Source organism: Panthera onca, chromosome B1 (assembly GCF_046562875.1).
Source record: "Panthera onca isolate mPanOnc1 chromosome B1, mPanOnc1 haplotype 2, whole genome shotgun sequence".
Taxonomy (NCBI): domain Eukaryota; kingdom Metazoa; phylum Chordata; class Mammalia; order Carnivora; family Felidae; genus Panthera; species Panthera onca.
The window spans coordinates 175320223-175340610 of NC_138342.1; the positions used below are offsets into that span (position 1 = coordinate 175320223).

The 20388-nt window shown below is 38.8% G+C and overlaps 1 protein-coding gene across 5 annotated transcripts in view; it reads right to left on the reverse strand.

Annotated features, from left to right (window-relative positions):
- Nucleotides 1-20388, reverse strand: part of NRG1 (neuregulin 1) — a 1117663-nt gene that overhangs the window by 883118 nt on the left and 214157 nt on the right. The gene's annotated exons all lie outside the window — the stretch shown is intronic.

Sequence of the window (20388 nt, forward strand, 5' to 3'; positions counted from 1 at the left end):
CTCTAAAACTTCCTATTTTTCAGAAACCCCTTAAGGAAAGGAAAAGAAAAAAATACATTCACTAGGCCCCCAAAATGTTTCAGACCCAACAGATGTACTTTTAAAAAATATTCTATCATTTACGCGCACATGGGTGGCTCAATTGTAGTCTCAGAGTATGTAGAGGATAAGCGTCCAACTCTTTTTTTTTCTATTTTTTTTAATCTTTTTTTTTGAGAGAGAGAGACAGAGTGCAAGCAGGGGAGAAACAGGGAGAGAAGGAGACACAGAATCCGAAGCAGGCTCCAGGCTCCGAGCTGTCAGCACAGAATCCGACGCAGGGCCTGAACTCACAAACCTTAAGATCATGACCTGAGCCAAAGTCAGACACTTAACCAGCTGAGCCACCCAGGTGCCCCAGCGCCCAACCCTTGATTTCGACTCAGGTCATGATTTCATGCTTGGTGGGATCGAGCCCCATGCTGGTCACTGTGCTGACAGTGAGGAGCCTGCTTGGGATATTCTCTCTCCTCTCTCTGCCCCTTCCTTGATCAATTCTCTCACAAAATAAACATTTTTTTTTAATATTCAATCATTTAATCCTCTCCACCACCTTTTCAAGGTAGGTGTTATTATCTCCACTTACAGATTAGTCAGTTGAAACTCAAAGGAGTAGCAGAAAAATAGTGATAGTGGAAGTAAATCCTAGGTAATTTATTCCATGAAGCCCCCTTCAAAGACACTTTTCATGCTAAACACAACTGTTTCCTCTGCTGGGATTCCTTTGTTTTGACAGGAAAATCTTACCATCCTCACCTGCCGTTTGAGTTCCAAGACCTTACACCTACAGGCCAAATGGAAATAGGGATCAGACATGCAAACAGCAGATGGAGTGATGACTCTGCCATCTTCCCCACCATCTAGAGAGTGACATGAGATAACTCAGAAGCCATCCATCACATGCATGAGGTCTGATCATAGGAGATTCTACACCAACACGACTGCTAACTGAGCCCTCTAGGACAAGGCTGCTCCCCTAGCTTCTGAGCAGGTTTCAACACAGTACCACCAGGGCCAGCTTAGCGGCCACCTCATTCCACCTGTGGGCAGCACGCTGTCATGGAGGAGAGCCTGACATACGCCACCTGACTGCCTGGGTTCTGTCCCCATTACCACTTGCCAACTCTAACACCAAGCAAGGTACTTCATCTCTTTGTGCCCAAGTGGCTCGATTGATAATAACAATACCGGCCTCATATGGTCGAGAGCATCTAATGAGTTAATACATGTAAAATTTTTTCAGCAGTACCTGGTAGGTGAGCACTCTAAATATTAGTTGTTACTGATGTTTATTATTTCTGTAAATGATACTGAATATGAAGCCCTACTGTTTGATCATTCAACAACGCAGTACATGTACCACATTGACAGTGACCTGTGACAAGTACAGAACTAAAACCAAAACCAAAAAAACAAAACCTCCTCCCCATAGGCTTATCAGACACACACCAAGTGAGAGTAGACCTCTACTATTCCTTTTATAATAAAAATTTAAACTATATCACAATGGTATCAATAGAAAGAAAACAGGCAGAGAAACTGGAGGACAGTAACAAAACGTTTAAAATTTTTCCTTAATTAGTGTTGTACACACCATCAGGTTATTAACAATTTAATCTGACTATTAATCAGACAATTAATCTGACAATTTAATTGATGAGACTTGGTCACCCCTTCCCCCAAACACTACAGGATCAAAACCAAACAGGAGGATTCAACAGCCACATCAGCCAAAAACACAAGCATCAGCGCATCTTTACAAAGTGCGGTCAACTTCTCTTCTGAAAGACAGTCTTAGGGAAGGTGTAAGCCACACCAGCGTAAGAAAAAATAATGTCTTACTGAGTTTCTGAGATTTGGAGAAATATGAAGCCACATAACATTTAGTGACACTACATATATTTCTGTGTTCATCTGGGAGCTGAGAGAGCAAACCACCCACCGCAGAGGTGAATTCAGGAAAGAGAACTCACAACAGTGAAAACAGAACTCCATCCCTCGCAGCCACTGCAACGTAAGACATAAAACTGCTGCCTTTGTTGCTGGCCAGTAATCACACCACATCGTTCATGTATATGAAACTTAATGGGATAGACACTGGCTACAAGGTTTGCTGAAATCTAGTTTAAAAGGGTTTTTTGTTGTTTTGTTGTTGTTTTTAATGGCAGCAAGAGCAGAAGTATCATGCCATGTCCAAAGTCTTTTTCTGAATGTTTGTTTAGAAATAAACAGCTTTCAGAGTTTGCTATAGCTGTGTTAACATGCATGATTTATAGATTGTTTTAATATACAATTTTTCATCTTGAAGCCTTTTCTTATTGTCTGGAACGTCGTATGAAATCCAGGGTTTGGTGGGTCTGTCACCTAAGGCAGCTGCTGGCCCACTAGTAGTTAGAGGGTAAACTTGCCATGGCTTGCCTTGCAGAAAGAGGAACCAAGCAAAAAAACGAAAACTTACCCATGCCTTTTGTCCTCTTTACAAGATTACAGGCATATCTTTATCTATGTATCAAATTATTCATTAAGCAACTTTTATCAAGTGTCTACTTCCTATCAGGTATTAAGCTTAGTGCTATAAATAAAAACACATGTTTCCTAGCCTCAGGAAGCATTCAGTTTAATTGAGGAAGACAACAAACTAGAAATTATCACTTAGAGTCACATGTATGAAGATAAAGGTACATGAAGGAGTGGATGGGTACAGGGGCAGCCGGAACCTAATGGTCAAGCCATGATCCTTGAAAGAGATTACCAACCCATAGTCTTGAGGTATATAGAGTTTAAATTCAACTGAACTAAACTGCTCACGGCTCAAAGATAAAGATATACACATGGGAAGAAATGGCTGCAATAGGTATAATAATCTGAAGCCAACAAGTCAGTTTGTTGCATATTAATTTAGATCCAGAGGTAGGAAGAAAACAAGCACTTTGCAACAGCAATAGGAGGTAATGACCATGTTAACCTAAAACAGGCTTGTCTACAAAACACTTACATCAAGGAGCTGTGGCAGACATACGTGAATGTGTAAGTAGCTGGTCATACCATCATACCCACGTGATCTTATGAGAGAATAATCTTTATTGAGATGCCAGATAAAAATCAGGTCACTCAAAACTGGTAATAGCGTTTGTCTATTAGCCAGGGGACCTGGGAACCCTTTTTCTACCTTTAACCGTTTAGGCATGTGTCCTTGGGTAAATGAATCACTTCCAGGGTACAAACCTCACTGTCCCCAATCTGAAATGGGGAGGTTTTCCAACTGCTCAACTGTAATCCAGAGCTGGCCGGTAAGGAGGAGGAAGAGCAGGGGCATAGCCAGTGGTCCACCACTGTCTCTTGATATCACACCAGAGATATCAGGGAAGCTTTTGCTGAAGGACACGGAGAACAAGCTTGTCTTAAAAATCACTGAAGAGATGGTCTCCGAAATCCTTTGAAGCTCTGATATCATCTAGGTGTATAGGCTATTCTTTAAATCTTACAAATGAAAGTAATGATCAGGGCGCCTGGGTGGCTCAGTTGGTTAGGCGACCAACTTCGGCTCAGGTCAAGATCTCACGGTCCATGAGTTCAAGCCCTGCGTCTGGCTCTGTGCTGACAGCTCAGAGCCTGGAGCCTGCTTCGGATTCTGTGTCTCCCCCTCTCTCTCTGCCCCCTCCCCTGCTCACACTCTGTGTCTGTCTCTCAATAATAAATAAACGTTGAAAAAATTATTAAAAAAAATGAAAGTAATGATTCCTGGAATTTGGCATTTAGTATTAGTGTGTATGTGTGTAAATATATATATATATATACATATATATATACGTATATATATATACATATATATATATACGTATATATACACACACACACACACACACACACACACACACATATATATATTACATCAGGAGTTGATATATTTGGTAAAATAAAATATTCCTTTCACTCATGAAATTAAAAGGATGGAGGGCCAGCTTCTTAATTTATTACCGTTTAAGGTCCTTTTTTCCTTAAATGTTACCGACACCATAAGTTGCCAGTCTTCTCTGGTCTACTCTCCAGGTCTGGGTTTTGTTCTTGCCCTTATCTGTGGATTGACTGTACCCTTAAAATAGCCAACTTATTGAGCTCCTTGCTTCCACCTTCTAATCCATTTTCCAAATTTCTGTCAGAAAAAAGAAAAAAAAATCTTGCTGTGGTACAAACTGTTTTCATGGCTATTCAGTGGCCACAGGTTAAAGTCCAGATTCTTTAGAATGGTATGCGGACCTTCCACTATCTAGTAGTACTCCCTACCTGTCCAGCCTGGGCCCTTGCAGGACCCATCCCACCCCACAGTATTGAAGTTCCCTGAAAGTGCCATGGTCTCTTGTAAGCATCGTCTCTGTCCAGAGAATCCTCCTGCTCCTGCCTTCCTGACAAGTAGGTCACACGTCTCTCAACACTCAGGGTAATCATCACGCCTGTAGCAATAGAACAGAACATGCCTTCTTTTGAAATACAAACACATCCTAGGCAGGCAAATTATAGTTTCTTTAAAACTTAATTTCACATGTAATAAGCAAAAAGGCTCATTGGAAAGGGGGATTCTAACCTGTCTTTGAATTCCCATGACCTAGCATAATACCTGAGACAAAGTAGGCATTCCAAAATATTGAATGCACGTGCCAATATGAATGAATAAACAAACACTACACCAAACTGTTAAAAAAAAAAAAAAGCACAGGTCAAACTTAAAAGAAACATGGTCATGTGTAAACTGAAAGGGTGTTTGTCTCTCAACAATGGCCCTGCAGGGTCCTCTCTTCTCTTCCTCTTTGTATTCTACACAGCACCTAGTGTACAAACTTAGAGTGATACAAACATATAAGGCACTCCACAGACATGAATAATTGAAGGCTGCCTACTGACAGCAAGTAAGTAACCACCTTAATATTAACAAAAGTGGATCAGTGAAAATATTTGAGTGTGTGTGTGTGTGTGATGTGCACACATGCTTTTCTATCTGACATTTGGGAAAACCAACCTTCTATGCCATTGGGGCATAAGATAATGGATCAAGTACCAAGCATGACTAAATGGTGTGAAGTCAGAATAAGATTTCCCATTTGCTACAAAGTAGCCGAACTGTACTTGGATGAAAACAAGAGAGACCAAGGCAGGGCTCAGGTGGAATGCAGTCAGAGTTGGCTGGGTAAGAAGCAGACTGTATTGTTTTATGTACTGATATTTCTTGTCTTGGAAGGAACTGTAATGTTTCCATTTTATTCAAATAAAGAAAGACAGAATATCACATTTGACCTTCTCCTTCTTCACAGATGATTTATCTTATTTAAATACCCTGCACTTGGGCCATCTCCATTGATACATCTGCTATATTCTGTGACTAAAGTTTACTGGCTGGCTTTGTCATTGCATTTGCAACAGGACCATCACAAATTGGACTAAGTCATTTTGCCCATCACCTTGATACTAAATTTAGGCCACATATATTTTCTTAAATTGTTTATTACTCCATTTGTATAGCCATTTGTCCTTTTCCACATGAACACAGTATGTGCTCATTTGCTCTGCTTGCAGGGGTGCTCAGAACATTTGGCTTTGGAGAGCTACTCCACATAAAATTTTTATTCTAGACCATTCTTCACATTGGCCTTGGGAATCTGCTCCCATCCTGGAAACCAGCTGTTCGGTTTCCAATCCCCTTGGCCCCCTCTGCAGAGGGCCACAATCCCATTCCTGCAACTTCTCAGAATAGGCCCAGCTATCCTTGCTTTGCCTACGAGAGAGACACAAACACAGCAAGTGACAATGACTAGCCAGAGGCAGAGCTAAGAAGAAAGTTGAAAGTGTTTTACTAAGTATTTCTATGTTTTAGACACTGACATTTTTGCCTTTCCTCAAATACATTTTCTGTTTGCATTTTATGACTGACTAGAATATAAAATGTAATTTGGGCATAAACAGTTGAAAAGAGAGAGTAGGCTAGTCTGTGACATAAAACATCTTGCTCAAAAATGAGAGTTTGAAGGGATGAAGCTTTCCGGTTTGGGCACAGAAAAAGATATCCTTGACTTGAATGCAGGCAGGCTTAGGCATTTTATATGGCTAGACATTATTCTCCTTTTCCATCACTAGAAAATCCCACAATAGCACAACTACATAAAATGAGGAATAATGGTCCATTCCTTAGAAAAAAGGAGTGCAAACAAACACATAAATAGCAATAGAGACAAATTTTTTTCATTTCTTTTTGTCTGAATTTCTAGCTATTATCATTTGACACTTTGCTCTTTTGATGTGCACATTTGCCTTGACTCAGGGAAAAGAAGCAATTACTGCTGAATTCACAACGAGGACCACTGGGATTCTGGCATAGGACAAGAATTGGGAAGGAAGAATGAACAAAGGATGAACAGGCAATAAAACTTAAAAATGATAAGGCTTTTAAAATTATAAAGATAAAATAATGTACTTAACTTACGATATTAAGAACCCCATGGAGATCATAAAATCATTATCACAGAGGTTGAAACATCATTTGGTAAAATTCAAATTGACTCTTGATAACAAAATATTTAATAAAATATTTCTATCTCAATCTAAAAGCATTATGTTTCAAGAGAGAAGTCTGAACTTTTTCCAACTGAAATAAGGAACAAAAAATTGCCCAAACTTTCTTCTACAGTTTAGTCATATAGAAAATATTAAATGCAATTAGGACAGACAAAGAGAGTAAAGGGATAAAAATTGAAAAGAAATAAAATTAACACCATTTATAGATTTATGCTGGGATCCTTAGAAAACATAAGATGATCGATTGTTAAAATATTATAAAAGTGAGATCATTCAACAAGGTCCAAAGTTAATATACACAAGTCAATAGCTTTCATATGTATAAGCAAAGACCCCATTTCAAAGGCATAAAAAGGATAATATGGGAATAAACTAAACAATCATTGTGGAAGATCTATTAGGGGGAAAACTGTAAAACACTGCCAGAGGACCAAAAAGAATACTTAAATGGAAAGGCATACCAGATTCCCAGACAGAAATACTCAACACCATTTAGATGTCTCTAAATCAACCTTGAAATTTAATGTTATCTTAATAAAATTATGAAGAGAATTTCTTTTGCAAATAGACAAGTCGATTCTCAATTTTATAAGGAAAAATAAACAGGAATGGTGAAGAAGAGTCTGACCAATGTAATAAAGGGAAAATAGAATATATTAAATCATAGCAAAAATATAAAATAATGAAAACAAGTGGTACTCACAAGAATAGATTTCATGGGACAGACTACGAAGCAAGATACAGATTCAAATATGAATTGAAATTTGGTATGTGATAAAAGTGGACATCAAATAAGTGGAGAAAAATACATAATAAATGAGATTGAGACAACTCGCTGTCATTTAGGAAACAAAAACTATTTAAGTCATACCTTACATCTCTAGGACAAATTCCAAATTAAAATGGTTATTGTCTAATCTCAGAATAAGGAAGCTCTTTCAAGTTATGACTCAAATCCAGAAGCTATATTGACACAATTATTTACATAAAAACGTATAATTTCTATATGGTAAACACCACCAAAAGCAAAGTGAAGAAAGACAAACAACAAACTGAAGAAAATATTGGCATTCTGTTTGTGATGTGTTTCATATTTCCTAATATATAAAATTTCCTATAAATCAATAACAAAAAGGACACTGATGGAAAATGGGGCAAAATATAGCAACACATTTCACAGAAAATAAAATAGAAACAGCTTTATGCATGTAGAAGATGGTAACATTCATCATTTGAAAATGTGGATTAAAACTACACTAATAATTTTTTCACTTGTCAAAATGATAAGGATCGACCAGTTTGATAACACACTGGTTTGATGAGGGCATAGGGACTATAGAGTGTCAGTGAGAATATAAAATTATGTGGCTTCTGTGGACAGCTATTTCCACTATCAAAATTAAAAATGCACACATATTATTTGACCTAGTGCATTCATTTCTAGGAATTATCCGAGAGATATATTTGCACACACAGAAATCATAAATGCAGGGTGCCTGGTTGGCTCAGGCAGTCATGTGACTCTTGATTTCAGCTCAGCTCATGATCTCATGAAGTGAGATTGAGCCCCACATCTGGCTCTGTGCTAACAACACAGAACCTATGTGAGAGTCTCTGTATCTCCTTCTCTGTCTTCTCCCCACCCCTCCCTGCTCCTCCCCTGTTCACACTCTCTCTTTCTCAAAATAAACATTTTAAAAAATAAATTATAAATTTGCATGGTTATTCACTGTAGCATTGCTTTTAAGAGAAAACATTGGAAAGAAAGTAAATGCCCACCAATAGGGGATTCATTAAATAAACTGAGGTTGATATATTTACCAAAATTCTGTGTATCTGTTTAATAGTAAACTTTGTATTCTAATGTGGAAAGATCTCCAAGATACATTGTTTAGGAAGGAAAAAAATATAATGTGCAGAGCAGTATACATGATATCCTACTATTTGTTTAAAAAGAAGAAAGAAAAATACATAGTTTAATATTTGAGAAGATATACAAAGAAACTGACCATTCCCTTTGGAGAGGAAAGTTGATGGCTAGGAAACAAGAATGGGCAGAAAACTTTTCTTTAAACCCTTTGATCCTGGTATATATGACCTGTTTCATAATTAAAATTTTTTAAATAAATATAAGAAAATAAGTCACATTTTACTTCAAAATGTTTTTTGTGATACAGTGCTTTTATAAATATAGCAAGATCCTACCAAAATAATCTTAAATAAAAACACTAGAGAACACATTACAGAAAAACTTTTAAAATTTTTAATGGAAGGAACAATGGATTAGAGTTTGAGAGGTGAGGGTTCCGGGATTAAGTTTACAGCTTTTCATGTTATGGCCCTAGATTCCTCTAAAATAAAATGAGTATGTTGCATGTGATGAACTCTTAAGTTCCCATTCAGGGCTAATGCTCTAGAGCTGTGCTGTCTGAGAAGGTCACCACTAGCCATGTGGCTAGTTAAAATTTAAGTTGATTAAACTTAAGTAAACTAAAAAAAATCTATTGCTCTGTTTTGCTAGCTACATTTCAAATGCTCAATAACAATATGTGGCTGGTGGCTCCCACACTAGACAGAGCAGACATGGAACATTTCCATCATCACAGAAATTTCTATTGGGCAGTGCTGTTCTAGACTCTATAAATTGAGATAATAGCTTAATACATAATATCATTTGATATGACAAGAGAGTTAACACAGAAGGGAAGGGCATCTGCCCTCTTCCTGGTACATTTTTATGCCGGCAAATGTGGTTGAAATGAATATCAAGGGCAACTATAATGGGAAAAATATGCTATTAAAGGGCAAGAGAAAGCCTAGGGGGTTTGTGAAACAAAGACCACAAGCTAGGCCTGGTGACTTTGATGAATCTGAATCCACTTATCCACTCACCTGGGTCTGATAACCCAAGCTGCGAAATCACATTATTATCCATCATTATCAGCACTGAAATATCAAGCACCTTCTAAACGATCGCCATATCCTGTTACTTTTAGCTTACCAGATTTAATAAGGCTATCTATGATTATTAGTCTAGGATATAGATAAGCTACATATTCTCAAATCAGTGAACACGCTAACTAATCATCAAAAGGGTGTTATTTTCTAAATTATGAGATTCTAGGGGGTACACATATTTTACATAAGCCATGACCATCAGTGGTAGACACTGAGGTTAGGCACCCCTGAATTCAAATTCTGATTCTACTAGTCACTAGCTCTGTGACTTGGCAAGTGATGTAATCAGAGTTGTGTCTCATAAAATGTAGTAAGAGACCTCACGGATCTGTGGGAAAAGAGATAAATATATGTAAGAATAAGTGCATTGGCATATAGTAAGTACTCATTAAATGGTGCTATTTTAAAACTCCATAAAATGTATTCTTTTAAATGGTTTTCTGATCCTCATGGCATCAACATTAATTACTAAGAATAGCATGCTATAAATATGTTAACTTTAGACAATAGGTAAGATAGAGAACACACTCTGTGGCACCTTCAAAGGCTTGGGAAGAAGATCAGACAGGTGCTAAAAGGCTAAACGTACACTGACATAGGCCTGAGTAGACAGCATGCTCCTAGAAAAAATCTGGTACAACCACTGGCAATGGGTGTGGGCAAGACAAAGAAAGAATCATCAAACCACTGAACAATAAGATCTACTGGGGATATTCAGCAATTTTGGTTGCTGGTTTATAAATGTAAAATATACACGCTATCTTCTATAGATTAATTGCTCAGGCAAGAAAGCTGGTTTTTGCCCCATTTTATTAAAAATAAATCTGCCGTGTGTGTATTTGCACGTTTGTATGTGCGATTTTCTCTTTCCAATCCCTTCTGAAAATGAATGACTCTACCAAATCAGATTAATGTTGTGGACCTGGTGTCACATGAGTGGCTGGTGTTTAGCTAACTGGCAACCTTCAGAGGGAGACAGCAGACAACAAACATCTTTGCCAAGAGCTCATGAGTAAAATTATTGCTAGGACAGGCTTAAATCATGCTTGCTCATGGCGCCTCACACCAATGCACTTATTAAGAACAGGCAACCGTTCCTGAAATGTGTCCAGATTTCAAGAACCCACCTGCAAGCCAGCCCAGGAGGGCTTACTTTTACCTGAGCCAAACAGAGTCATGCTAGTTGAAAATATCTCCCCTACTGACTTGCCAAAAATGTCTAAATTCTCCACTGTCAGGAAAGTCTTTGCCTTGAAGCATAGAGAAACTTCTCCTAAAATCTAAGTTAGTTTCCTTACAGAGTTAACCCACGTGTACCTGCTATGGAATGAGCCATAGGGTTTTATCAAATTTCTTATATTCACAAACAATCATGGAGCATGGTTTAGGAAACAGAGAACCAAGAAAATTTTTTAAAATGGCACAAGAGTACTGTTGATGTGAATGTAAACTGGTGCAGCAGCCACTGTGGAAGACAGTATGGAGGTTCCTCACAAAATTAAAATAGAACTACCAGATGATCCAGTAATCACACTACTGGGTATTTACCCAAAGAATATGAAAACTCTACTTTGAAAAGATATATGCACTCCTTTGTTTACTGCAGCACTGTTTACAATAGCCAAATTAGGGAAGCAACCGAAGAGTCCATTGATAGATGAATGGATAAAGAAGATGTGGTATATACACAATGGAATATTATCCGTCCAGAAAAAAGAATAACGTCTTACCCTTTGCAACATGGATGGATCTGAGAGTAGAATGCTAAGCGAAATAAATCCATCAGAGAAAGTCAAATACCATATGATTTCACTCATATATTGAATTTAAGAAACAAATGAACAAAGGAAAAAGATGAACCAAAAGCAAATTCTTAACTACAGAGAACTGATGATTACCCAGGGGAGGTGGTTGAGAGGATGAGTGAGATGGGTGAAGGGGATTAAAAGTACACTCATCTTGATGATCAGAGTAACATACAGACTTGTTGAATAACTATACTGCACACCTTAAATTAATATAGCCCTGTATGTTAACTGTACTGGAATTAAAACAAAAGAAATTTTTAAATGGCGCAAGGTTTTCTGTTACACAGGACAGACACTGAAGAACTCAAACAACAGAGCACATGCCCAAGCCAATAATCACTTGGTAACTTTAGCCAATGATAGGTTTCTTTCCCTTTTCATTTTAGTAAAGACATCTTGAGCAGTTACTGATGTTCAAGGAACAAGGCATTTGGGTAGGCTATCCAACGACATAACTCCCTGAATGAATTCACAGTTATGTGGGCCTACTCTGAAAACCAATTTGCCAAAGATGTTCTTTTTAGAAGTCACAATCACTCCAGGCTATGAACTTTCCAAGACCAGGGTTAGGGTTTCACTATGGGATCCCTAAGTGTTAGGCATCAGTTGCTTCCAGAAAGATGGTCATATGTTTTTCTGAGCCATACCTGAGCAGACCAAATTTATCTGTCGAATATGAATGTACACAAAGCCAGGGTATAAACAATCAAAAACAAAAAACAAATAAACAAAAAACAAACCAAAAATCCCTCCTTCTACCTCTGTTCATCTCCCACCCTTCTGCACCATGTGCCTTTCATTATAATGTTCTTTCCAACAATTTCCTCACCAGTCCATGGCTAAGTTATCTGCTTCTAAAGGTAAGAGGTTGCAGTTAAGTTACAGTGGTGTTTTCAGGTGGCTTTTAGCCTTTATTGGAAGATGCTGGTGTGCCACAGCTTTGCAAAGCCAGCATTTTAAAGAATGCTCACTTGGAGTCAAATATCCCTGATATATCTACAAAAGGTAAATTGATTCCCAGATAAAGTGCATAAGAAATTATATAATTTGGACTGTTTGCAATTTTAATTTAAAAAGTTCCAAAACAATAGGGAACTACAACTTAACTGTTCACATGTGGAGCAAGGCCAAAATTCCATTGCAATAATGAGGGCCCACTCAGAAAAATTAGAGTATATCTCTACTCAAATTTTTGTTCTGGGAAGAAGTAGGATGACATTATCTAATATAAGATACAAAATTTTATGCAAGAAATGGATGAAGGAGGAACTAATAACAAAAACATAAAATGGAAGCCATCCTCTGATATCATGAATAAAATCTAGGGCATTTAATGGCTAGTTTACCTCCCACCACAACTTACTTTTCCTCTTTTATTTTTGAAAGACAGAGAGCGCGAGCAAGCATGCATGCACCAGCAGGGAAGGGGCAGAGAGAAGAGAGACAGAATCAAAAGGCTCCACACCATCAGCGCAGAGCCCAACACGGGGCTCGAACTCACACACCATGAGATCCTGACGGGAACTGAGATCAGGAGTTAGACTCTTAACCCACTGAGCCACCCACATGCCCCCCACAACTTACTTTTAAATTCAGAGCAAAATCCCACTAAAAAATAATCCTTGGACCCCATTTGCAATTGGATATGCAGTAAATCACATCTGAAGCACCACCTCAATCCACAGCTGTTTTCCTGACTAGGAGACCATGGATCGTAAGAGATGAATGTCTCAGGGCTCTTTAAATTCTAACAGAGGCAAGTGAGTAGAGCTGTGTTAGGGAGAAGAGGAAGTAATAGAAGGAGAGGTGCCTTGCAAGACAGTAACAACAGATTAAAAACACGATCATCACTGTCACCCTTTGTCAACTGTATCAAGAGAGAGTACTCAGGTCAGAGCCACCTCCTATGTGACACTGGTCAGTGTACACATGGCCTCTGAGTGGATCCATTACTAAAGCACAGAGTCTGCATACAGATCTCAAAATGACCTTGCCATGGGGAGCTGTGATAAAGCTGAAGCCTTCTTATCAGAGGAGAAATAATCCTAGCTACTATTCTGGAGTCTTCCTTCCCACCTGGAAAAGATTCCAAACTGCTAACATCAATCTCAGAAGAACTGGTCCTTTCTACAGAGAGAGGATGCCCAAAATTAACTTTGTCACTAGTCCCAGATGTTCCTTTTCATTGGCAGGCAAGGTTTCACACGTTATGACTATGACAATGATAAGTCAATCATTTCTCAGAAACCTTGAAATTGTTGCACATCTGTCTTGAGAACCGCTTTGAAGCTCTATGACATTCTGAATACAACACAAAGCTATGTGCTCTATAACTTCCCCAGAAATCCCAATTTCTGAGAATAATATGCAAACTACAGAATATTTTTAAAATGAATCCTTGTAGAGCACAGTTGACAGTTTTTGACTGTCTTGCATTTAGGCCCCCTTTCTCTTGGTAATGGCACCCAAGTCATCATTTAAGCATGACCTTCTCCACGGTGTTTCAGGGGAAGCCGACCCAAACTCCAGCTGTAAGGGATGGGAGTGTATGGGGCAGGAGTCTGGTGCTTAGGCTCGAACTAACCAGCATAATCCCACCACTAGCCATAGAGATCAGTTCAGTAACAGGCACAGGTTCTAAAATGGCCTAATCAGATTGAACCCCAGAAATTATTTTCAAAGATTAAAGGAAGAAGTATATCCTTCCTTCCCTAGTGTATTTGAATAAGGAATGAGATAACAGCCAGCTTAAGAGTATGAAGACAAAACGTGCTGAGAACGGAACCAAAGCCAAGAAACTAGATTGAAATGGAAAGAAAGCAGATCTTGGTCCCAACATTGCAACTTGCCAAGGCAAGCCTTCACAGAAATCAGCTCTACCTTCATGAACCATTCATCTTCATTGGTTAAGGCCATTTGGCATTTTTCTGTAACCTGCAACTGAAAGTAGACCAGCTAATCCAAACATTTAATAATGAACCGTGTTCCAAAGACCAAATTAGTAGAAAGTTAGTAAGTAAATAAATAAATGCACTGGTTCAAAAATAGAGTTTTTCAAATGACTAGGGACAAGCCAAGAAATCTCTTTCTTCTCTGCCTTAGTAACTACACTTTTGATTTTGATTTTTATGTTTTGGTAACTACCCTTCACCTTACCTTAGAAAAGATTGAAATTATAATATTCTTAGCTGGAAGTTGTGACTGGAAAAGACTGGCTGTTATACAATTTTTATATGAAATGGAAATCCTGACAAGGGTCAAACTATCATAAAGAGAAGCTTGGATCAATTTTCTTTTTTTTAAGTGGGCTCCGTGCCCAATATGGGGCTTGAACTCACGACACTGAGATCAAGAGATGCATGCTCTACTGACTGAGTCATCCAGGTACCCCTTGGATCTGTCAGATTTGGACTGAACTGTGCCTGAACACACCTCCTCAGTATCTAGTGACAAATGGAGGTATGCAACAGTATTTGATCCACTTTACAGATGACATTCACTAGACACGAGTATGATGGGGAAAGTGGCTCAAACGCCCCATCTCATGCTGCCCTAGCTGTGTCTTGTGGCCAACCCTTCTCTTCCCTTGTCACCTGATAGTCTGGCAAATTTCCATAAAAAAAAAAGAGCCACATCTACAAGGAAGCAGGCAGGTACATATAGATGTGCACAGAGGCATTCAATTGTGCAAGGGTGTCCCCCTGCCCTCAGCAGTAACAGATGCTAGGACCACCATGGTTTCACCTCTTATCAAATGCCTTTGAAAAAGCCTCAACACTTCTCCTACCTTTTTAACAAGCAATTATGGAAATATCCAAATTTAAAAGTTAAGTTATAGCCATACAACATTAGGCAGTGGATGAAATTTTCATTAAAATTATCAATTTTACCCATGGTATATCATGGTATATCACAGATACGGTATGTAGGTATGCTATTCCCCACTACCATGTAATGCACGGTTAGGACAGTGCTATCCATTTACAGCCTGAGAGTGTAATAGATGCAAAAAATTGGAGTTGAATGAATGAATTCACCAAGTTTACTGAACACAAATTAAGTGTCTGACAATGTATTAGAAGTGAACAGCAGAACTAAAGGTGCCAGGAACACTGACATCTCTCTGGAGGAGTTTCCAAATGAGCGAAGACACAACAAAAGACCATGAAGAATTCAAAATATTTACATGAAAGAAGTATAGGTGACTGAGGCTACAGGTGACTACAAATGTATATGTTAAGAGGATTCTAGAAGGGGAGCGCACTCAGAGTTGAGAGGGGCTAATCAGAGAACATTTTCAACGAAGATGAGTTGCCCACTGATTGCTGAAAGCAGAAGGGGTTAGCCGGAAAGCCTAAGACTAGCATTCATGAAGATGAAATACTAAATCTTCAAAGAGACCCTGTCTCTTTTTGCTCACCACTGGAGCTCCAGGAACGAACATTGTATCTGTTACTTAGTTATTCAATAAATGTCATATGAATGACTGAAGGTCAATAGGCATTTGTTGGATCAATAAATAAGTAAACAGCAAATTCTACTGACTAGTAGATATCAGAATTCATCTGCAAGACTGTCGGATAATCCAGGTACTGACTCTAAGAATATATGCAGAAATGGAAGGGTGTTGGTGAAGCTGGCTTCACGCTTAAAAAACAACTAAAGAGTTTGACCTACAAGTACAAAGGCAAAGGAGTAGGTTGAAAATAGCATGGGTAAATAACGTGAGGGGTGGGGGAGGTCAAAATCTGGCAACAGGTGCCACCCACTATGTAATTCCCAGAGCAACCCTGACCTGCTGTTTTGCTTACTGCCAGGGCAGCTAATGCTGTTGGACAGAGCACAAGTGGTGTTTACACCAGAGGAGACCATCTGGAAACGCAATCAGAGACCTGAGCCTCGGGGGATTACTGGACCCAGCCAAGCATGAAAGGAAGATTTGTGCCCAAAGCTCTTTGGTCCTGTCATGACCTTAGCTCCATGCAGCCATCATTTTGACCCTTTAATGTAACTAAATCAACTACAGTTACTTTTGCAGGCGCTGGCTCAGGCAATTGTCATCAAGGAGAAGGAATTAATACTGAAGCAGGTAGCAAGCAGCAAAAAGCCACGGCTGTTTTGCAAAGATGAACACACTCATCGTCAATTATTAGCCAGAGTAGTTTTTGTCATGGAAATTCTATAGAACATATCGAGTATGGAAGGTAATAAATAAACATCACATACAACGTGATTTTGAAATGGAATTGTATCAAAAATACCTGCAGGGGTCTTCCAAAATATCCACGAATTCAAATAAAATTTGGATTTTCCTGGCCTTACCAGCTCTCTGACAATGCATTTGGCAGAAGCAGCCTCTACAGGCTCATTCTATGCTTAGACTATTTTATATTCTTCAGTTTTTAAAATTAAATTTCCTGCTGCCCACAGATTCCTTTGGGACATCACCTAATTTCTTTAAGCCTTAACCGAAGACTAATTTCCTGGCCAGATACTATGGATATAAAGCTATGTCCTTGGTATGCTAAAATGTAGACCAGCTTATGCAGAAAGATATCTATACAGCTGACCACAAACACTCAATCTCTTTGGGAAAGGATACATGATTCAGAGTAATGAAGCAATGAAAGCCACCCTCTCAAAGCAAACAATCAAATAAAATGAAAAGAGAGGAGGAGTGAAAGTAAAAATGGAAGCAGAAATAATTTATTTTTTTGTTGAGTGAAATCTGCCTAGGAAGGCTACCCAAGTGTTACCAAAGAAAAATGATATTTATGAGAGCTGGCATTCAAATACAACTTCTTGGGAGTTCAGCACCTAAAAATCATACTACAGCAACCCATTCTTTGATGTAAAGAATTTTAACCATGATGCTTGTGTTTATCTTGTCCAACTGGTTATGCAAAGGTATTACTATTATTCATTCATTAAAATTCATACCAAACTTCATGTTATTTTGTAGAGAACGAAGATCACCTCAAAGAAGAAGAAAAAATACAGGCCCATTTTCTCCCAGCAACTGTGGAAGACCATATGGAAAGTCTTACTCAAATGGCCATTACTCTTTCATGACAAGAGGCTTGCATACTTGCAGCAGTTTGAACCAAGACTGCCCAAATATCAGGGAAAACTCCCCGTGTCTTTCTTATTTCAACTAAAATATCTGCAACACTAAAAACACGAAAGCTGCTGTACAGCACTGCTTTGTTCACTAGCAAGATATTTAAATGACAAAAGCAATTAGTGCCATGAAAAATGTACATTCCCACTTTCTATTGTGATACTCTGAACCAGAAGAACCAAAACACGATCCTCGCACGGAGCCAGCAAATGCACAGGCCAATGGCTTCCGTGGCTCCGTTTCACCTAGCTTTCGGGTCACTGCTGCAGCTGGTGAACGATTTTCCTTCCAGTGTGTTTCTAAAATTATCCTATTTAGAGGATGTATCAGTTAGGATTAGGTTTAATCATGTAACTGGGGGGCGGGGGAACCAAACTTAAGCATGCATGACTGATGTTTCTTCATATGAAATATACCCAGGCAGAAGGGGGCCAAAGCTAAAATGGGACCTCCACATCATCAGGGACCCAAGCCCCTGTCCCGTTTTCCTCCTCTACACCCAAGTGCTGGCTTCCATCCTCAAGGCTGCCTCATGGCTCTAAACAGTCACTGAAACTCCACTGAAATGGATGCAATAACCAGATGCTTATGTCAAGCCTGAAGGAGAAAAGGTGGACAGGCAAACTGCACCCCTTCCGGTTCCATTTGCTCCCCTGGAGAGACATCCCTGAAGACCCAAAGAAACATCCTATTCATTGAACAGAGTCTTGTAGTTTTACCCAGCTGTAAGAATAGTCAAGGTAGCCTTTTATCCCATGAAGCAGGGTACGCAATTCAAAAGGAGAACTTTAATATTTATTTCTGAGAGAGGGGGAGGGAGGGGGGACAGAGAGAGGGAGAGAGAGAGGGAGAGAGAGAGGGAGAGAGAGAATGAGTTGGGGAGGGGCAGAGAGAGAGGGAGACACAGAAACTGAAGCAGGTTCCAGGCTCTGAGCTGTCAGCACAGAGCCCAACATGGGGCTCAAACCCAGCAACCTCGAGATCATGACCTGAGCTCAAGTTGGAAGCTGAACCAGCTGAGCCACCCAGATGCCCAGAGAATTCTATTTCTAGGGAAAACACAGAGTGAGGATAGTGAGAGAGAACCATCATTCTATGGTTCTGTGTCAGACAGGATGCCTCTAAATGTAGCAATGATAGCTACAGACTAACTTCAATTTCAAAAACATAGAAGTTGACTTGCCCTCCAAGATGCTTGCTCACTCCCTCTCCCCTTGTGTGTGTGTACATACATATGTGTGTGTCTCATCTCCTCTCTCTTTTCCTGTTTCTTACATTTTGTGACAGTTTCTTTCTGTATCTTTCATATCCTGGACAAGTTACTTAACTACTCTGTGCCTTAATTTCTTCATCCAGAAGATGGGGATAACAATAGCCCTGACCTCAGGTTGTTGTGGGGGTAGATGTGTTCATATGGTGTTAGACATTTTTTAAATTCCTCTGCTCAGCTACTCTCCCTTCCCTGTTCTTTCAATTTATTTCCACCTCCCTTATACTAGCAGCTAGAAGAAAATAATAAGTGGAGAACATTGGGAGAAAAATCATTTGTTGGATGCACTAACAGTCTGCACCCAGTTATTAATTTTTAAATCAAGTGACTTTTATGTACATGGCTGCACTTAATAAAAGTAATAAACACATAAAATATATAGTATAAGTAAATTTAATTTTTTTCCTTTCATGTGGTTAGGGTTTATTTTTTCTTCTGTGCATCCCTGACCCTCAGTAAAAAATATTTATGTGAGGTAGAAGGGGATCTTCAAAAAAATCAATTTCTGTAATGTTCACATATGGTGTGTGCATGTGGGTGCACCAAAACTCACTGCAAGCTTGACAACTGCCTGATGCTAATATTTAGCTAGTGGTATCCTTCCTGGCCCCTTATTGAACATAATTCCCCTTCATTAATTATTTTGTTAATAAAAGCAATTTGCTTTACACACATCTGCAGAAACAGATAAATTTACTTTAGTCATCTCTTGAGAAAACATCCAACGGGAATCAGGAGACAAGACATGTAAAGTCACTTTTTTTGTTTTAAACTGCTGGGATTTATTGATCACGACTTACCTGGCAGTAAGTTGCCACTGATATAATGCACCAGCCACAGATACGAACAGACCCCTTCCACATCTGATCCAGAAAAGCCATTTGGAAATGATAAAAGTTATTTCCAGTGTATTTATTTTGCCTCACAAACCCCATCAGGAAATCAAAGCAGTTTCTGTGCCCTTTCTAGGCCCAGAGGTAAAAAAGAAACCATGAAAGCCCTTGCAAATCCACACGGGAAGCACAATCTCTTGCAGGAACCAACGTTTCTGGAGTTAGATAGATGCTGTATTCAAAGATTCTGCATTCTCCAGATTGTCTTTAAATTTTTTCACGTTTTGATCCTCTGTTCCCCAATTTAAAATGGGAATCATAAGCCACCACATGAAGATTTTCATGAAAATCAAATATAATAGAAAATTACTAGCCCTAATTGCAATAACTACAAATTATTTGACTTTGCATCAGTAGAAAGTACAATTATGGTACCTATTTGGTCATTGTGTTACAGTTTTCAAAGGACTAGGACAGTTTGTTTTGTTTTTCATTCTGGCTTTTTGAGTTTTGGGGGGATTTTGTTTTGTTTTTTCTTTAGGTTATTACATTTATTGTGGAAAATGATGTCTCCCTACATCCAAAGGCAAGTGTCAAAATCTACTCTCAACTTTTCCAATATTAACACATTTCCAATGATTGAACTGACCTGACAAGATGCTAAATATGCCACAAAACTAACAGTGGTGAAATTAGTTTAAAAACAAATCAAATTTTTCCAATAAAAGTTCCACAAAATAAAACAATGTAATATTCAGGCTGCTAGTCAGCTACAGTTTATACAATTTTATTATA